Source organism: Nerophis ophidion, linkage group LG23, assembly GCF_033978795.1.
Source record: "Nerophis ophidion isolate RoL-2023_Sa linkage group LG23, RoL_Noph_v1.0, whole genome shotgun sequence".
In the NCBI taxonomy this organism is placed as follows: Eukaryota; Metazoa; Chordata; class Actinopteri; order Syngnathiformes; family Syngnathidae; genus Nerophis; species Nerophis ophidion.
The window spans coordinates 37,283,619-37,289,769 of NC_084633.1; positions in this window are offsets into that span (position 1 = coordinate 37,283,619).

A 6,151-nucleotide genomic window follows, 5' to 3' on the forward strand; every position below is an offset into this window, starting at 1 on the left:
TGCTGATCCGCTTGAGATGGTTTCCTGTGGACGGGACTCTCACTGCTGTGTTGGAGCCACTATGGATTGAACTTTCACAGTATCATGTTAGACCCGCTCGACATCCATTGCTTTCGGTCCCCTAGACCCCTAGAGGGGGGGGGTTGCCCACATCTGAGGTCCTCTCCAAGGTTTCTCATAGTCAGCATTGTCACTGGCGTCCCACTGAATGTGAATTCTCCCTGCCCACTGGGTGTGAGTTTTCCTTGCCCTTTTGTGGGTTCTTCCGAGGATGTTGTAGTCGTAATGATTTGTGCAGTCCTTTGAGACATTTGTGATTTGGGGCTATATAAATAAACATTGATTGATTGATTGATTGATTTATATTCGGGTTCAAAAATATGAGGTTTGGAATCATGATTTTCCCAAAAGTAATCGTTGTTGGCGCTCACAAAGTCTGCTTGTGATAACTTACTTCAAGGATGGCGCCACGTAACAATCCGTGAAAAGTATGAAAATAATTGAAAAATCCTAATGCCGACGTTTTATGCCAGCAAATTTTACCATCTAGTACACTACATAGATGGCGCTATGCAACAAAATCCATCCTTATTAGATTTAAAGTACAAAATTAGTTTGGGATGTTAATGTTAGCATGCTAACAGGGGAAGATCTAACGTACTTCAAGGATGGCGCCGAGTAACAATCCATGAAAAATTTGAAAAGATGGATGGATGGATGGATGGATGGATGGATGGATGGATGGATGGATGGATGGATGGATGGATGGATGGATGGATGGATGGATGGATGGATGGATGGATGGATGGATGGATGGATGGATGGATGGATGGATGGATGGATGGATGGATGGATGGATGGATGGATGGATGGATGGATGGATGGATGGATGGATGGATGGATGGATGGATGGATGGATGGATGGATGGATGGATGGATGGATGGATGGATGGATGGATGGATGGATGGATGGATGGATGGATGGATGGATGGATGGATGGATGGATGGATGGATGGATGGATGGATGGATGGATGGATGGATGGATGGATGGATGGATAGATAGATAGATAGATAGATAGATAGATAGATAGATAGATAGATAGATAGATAGATAGATAGATAGATAGATAGATAGATAGATAGATAGATAGATAGATAGATAGATAGATAGATAGATAGATACCTTTAGGAGAGTTCCCTCAGGAAAATTAAAACATTTCAATCTCATGCTAACATTTTATGCTAGCATTCTAGCTCATTTTGCTAAACAGCCCACTCCTAAGATGGCGCTAAGTAACAAAATCCATGATTAGGCTAAAAGGACAACATTTGCCAAAATGTTAGCATATAATAGCATTGTTGTTCATGGGGAAGAGGTATGTGGTTCCTCCTCTACGTCACGGATTACGTGCCTGGCTTCCTCATTATCTCTCAAAATGTCTCAGGAATCTCCATGAGATTGATACTATTTTGATCATATCTATTATTGCCAAACTTTGTAAGTCTTTAGGTGTCGTAAAATATATGATAACTTCAATATAGAGGCAACTTGTTTTTACACTCTACTGCTACTTTAATGTTGTTGTGTGTTTATCAGTGTTCTTAAAAAACTGTGTTATATAATATTGGCCTTACTGATACATCGCTGGCAAACTGCTGTTACTGATGTCACACATCCCTTGGCAACAACCTTTTAAATGCACACACACACTCTGCTCTGAGGTAGGGCTGTAGCGATACACTTATCTCACAATACAATACAATATCCGATATTCAGCTCACGATACTGTTATATTTGGAGGAGGGAGTTGTGACGGCTCAGTACAAAAAGGGGGCAATATTGCTATATATATATATATATATATATATATATATATATATATATATATATATATATATATATATATATATATAATACATAATGATCAATATATTTAATTAAACAACAAGGACTGATGTGTGACAAAAATCCAAGAGTGTGTATGGTGTAAGACTATGCGTAGGAATTCATTGCTGTGGTGTGTGTTACCTCGTGTTGGATCGAGAGGAGGGACAGGATAAGTAGGCCGTCCGTGCGGCAGGCAGATGGTCAGGGGGCTAAGCCGGAGGTCGGGGGTCGAAGGAGGCAGTCTGGAATCTGGAAAAGTGTTGTCATTTAGTCCTTAAATAAAATAGTGAACATACTAGACAACTTGTCTTTTAGTAGTAAGTAAACAAACAAAGACTCCTAATTAGTCTGCAGTAACATATTGTGTCATTTATACACCTTTTATGTTGTACACATTATGAGGGACAAACTGTAAACATTGATTATTAATCTACTTGTTCATTTACTGTTAATATTTGCTTATTTTCTGTTTGAACATGTTCTATCTACACTTCTGTTAAAATGTAATAATCACTTATTCTTCTCTTCTTTGATACTTGACATTAGTTTTGGATGACACCACAAATTTAGATATCGATCCGATACCAAGTAGTTACAGGATCATACATTGCTCATATTCAAAGTCCTCATGTGTTCAGGGACGTATTTACTGACTTGATAAATATAATATGAATTTTAAAAAAGGAAAAAAGATTTTGTGACGATAAAAAATATTGATTTCATCATATATATATATGTATATATATATGTATATATATATATATATATATGTATATGTTTTTTTAAAATGTATTTTTGATTTCATTTCGATTCACTTTTCTGGTATATTTTTGTAATATTTTTATTTTATTTTAATTTTTCAAACATTTGTTTACTGGATTTTTAACATTTACATTCCAGAAATACAACAAAACACATGTCAATGTCCCCCCCAACCCCCCCACAACAAGTAACCCACGAAAATGATATATAAAATAAAATAAAAATGGTAAACTACAAAAAATTACACAAAAGCAGACAAACGGCTCATCAATTATCGACTTTTTAATTACCTGGTAAATGTTCTTCTGTTATGTTAAGTATATCAAGCATACACACGTACACTACAATTGTTTATTTACATTTTTACTTTGTCCTTATGTTTATTCTAGGTGGATTTGTACTTTTTATATCTATAAGTACATTTTACTCTTAATTATTAATATCATATATATTTTTTTTTATTTTATTTTATTTTTCTCCATTGTTGAACTGTCCTTGGGCTATAGGGTTGTACAGTATACTGGTACTAGTATAGTACGGCGATACTTGTGAATCATATCCGGTACTATACCGCCTCTAAAAAGTACCGGTTCCCCCCTCGATCCACCCTTTTTTTTAACAGGCATGACGGGTTTTGGTGGTGTCATTGCTGATTTTGGGAGCAGAGGAGCATGTTGGGCAGCGCACACACACACACAGAGTACTTACAAGCAGACACATTGTGTACACAGAAAAGGGAGAATGGACGCATTTTGGTGTAAAATGTCGGAGATAAAGGTGAAGTTATAACACTGAAACACCCTCAGGAAGAGCTATTTTAACACATGGCTAGCTAGCATAGCTAGTCGATACTACTATGATTAAATCCATATTTTTTATCGTCACAAAATCTTTTTTCCTTTTTTAAAATTCATATTATATTTATCAAGTCAGTAAATACGTCCCTGAACACATGAGGACTTTGAATATGAGCAATGTATGATCCTGTAACTACTTGGTATCGGATCGATATCTAAATTTGTGGTGTCATCCAAAACTAATGTCAAGTATCAAAGAAGAGAAGAATAAGTGATTATTACATTTTAACAGAAGTGTAGATAGAACATGTTCAAACAGAAAATAAGCAGATATTAACAGTAAATGAACAAGTAGATTAATAATCAATGTTTACAGTTTGTCCCTCATAATATATATATGTATACATATATACAAATATATATGTATACATATATATATATATATATGTGTGTGTGTGTGTGTGTATATATATACACATATATGTATGTATATAGACATATATATGTATCTACATACACATATATTTACATACATATATATATGTAGATACATATATATGTCTATATACATACATATATATATATGTAGATACATATATATATATGTGTATGTAGATACATATATATGTATATATACACACATATATATACATAAATGTATATGTGTATATATACACACATATATGTATATATATATATGTGTGTATATATAAATAAATATATGAGTGTGTATATATACACATAAATATATACATACACATATATGTGTGTGTGTATATATAAATAAATATATGAGTGTGTATATAAACACATAAATATATACATACACATATATGTGTGTGTGTATATATACTGTATATATACACACATATATATACACATATATATATATATATATACATATATACACACACACACACATATATATATATATATATACATATATATATATATATAAATATATATATATATATATACACACACACATATATATATATATATATACATAAATATATATACATATAATGCGAAGAGGTGGCGCCTTGTCCGAATGCAGCTGAGATAGGCTCCAGCGAGCCCCCACAACCCCAAAAGGGAAGCAGTAGAAAATGGATGGATGGATGGATATATACATATTATATATATACATATATATATACACACACACACACACACATATATACATATATACATCTCACTACTGACAACCAGTTGTGGTCTTCACTTATAAGACACCATTGGTTGACAAATGTCATATCTCTTCTTGTCATGAATACAAATGTGTATCGTGTAGGGCCGCAGCTACGGATCGTTTTGATATTTTCTCTATCGGTTTGTTGGATTCATCGAGCAATCAGATGAAACCCCCAATGCGTAGTGGAAATAAACAAACCTTTTTCTGCTCGCCATGACCTTCATTGTACTTCTCCAGTTACTGAAATTGCACTTTTAAAGAAAAAAAAGATAGAAATATAAAAAAATGGATCAGAGCACCCGCGCACCCGCACACCCGGGACGTGCCCACTAATCATTTCCAGACACGGTCTTGCTAGATCACACGCCACATGCCCACTACTCACTGGCCTAGTGGTTAGAGTGTCCGCCCTGAGGTGGGTAGTAGGTTGTGAGTCCAAACCCTGGACGAGTCATACCAAAGACTATAAAAATGGGAGCCATTGCCTCCCTGCTTGGCACTCAGCATCAAGGGTTGGAATTGGGGGTTAAATCACCATAAAGGATTCCCGGGCGCGGCACCAATGTTACTCACTGCTCCCCTCACTTCCCAGGGGATAATCAAGGGTGATGGGTCTAATGCAGAGGACAAATTTCACCACACTTAGAGTGTGTGTGACAGTCATTGCTACTTTAACTTTTAACTTGAACTACTAGTAGACACTATACAGACACATAGTGATCCTTTTACTTGAGGATGATGTGCATGATTTGATGTGTCCATAAATGACAAAGAAATTGGATTAGAATGTAATCTGAGATCAAGCGAGGTGGAAAAAGAGGATTTAGGAGTTGTGGGAAATGTTTGGAGACCACGTGGAGTCTAAGCCAATCAGGGCAATCCTGGAATTAGTTCCTTAAACTCCTACACATTCTGCTGGTGTGAGGGAGAAAAGTCACCAGTTGTAGTCCAAACATTAAAGTAGAGGAGCATAATAGTGAGAGTCCAGTCCATAGTGGATCTAACATAATAGAGTGAGAGTCCAGTCCATAGTGGATCTAACATAATAGTGTGAGAGTCCAGTCCATAGTGGATCTAACATAATAGTGAGAGTCCAGTCCATAGTGGATCTAACATAATAGAGTGAGAGTCCAGTCCATAGTGGATCTAACATAATAGTGTGAGAGTCCAGTCCATAGTGGATCTAACATAATAGTGTGAGAGTCCAGTCCATAGTGGATCTAACATAATAGTGAGAGTCCAGTCCATAGTGGATCTAGCATAATAGTGAGAGTCCAGTCCATAGTGGATCGAACATAATAGTGAGAGTCCAGTCCATAGTGGATCTAACATAATAGTGAGAGTCCAGTCCATTGTGGATCTAACATAAAAGTGAGAGTCCAGTCCATAGTGGATCTAACATAATAGTGTGAGTCCAGTCCACATTGGATCTAACATAATAGTGTGAGTCCAGTCCATAGTGGATCTAACATAATAGTGTGAGTCCAGTCCATAGTGGATCTAACAT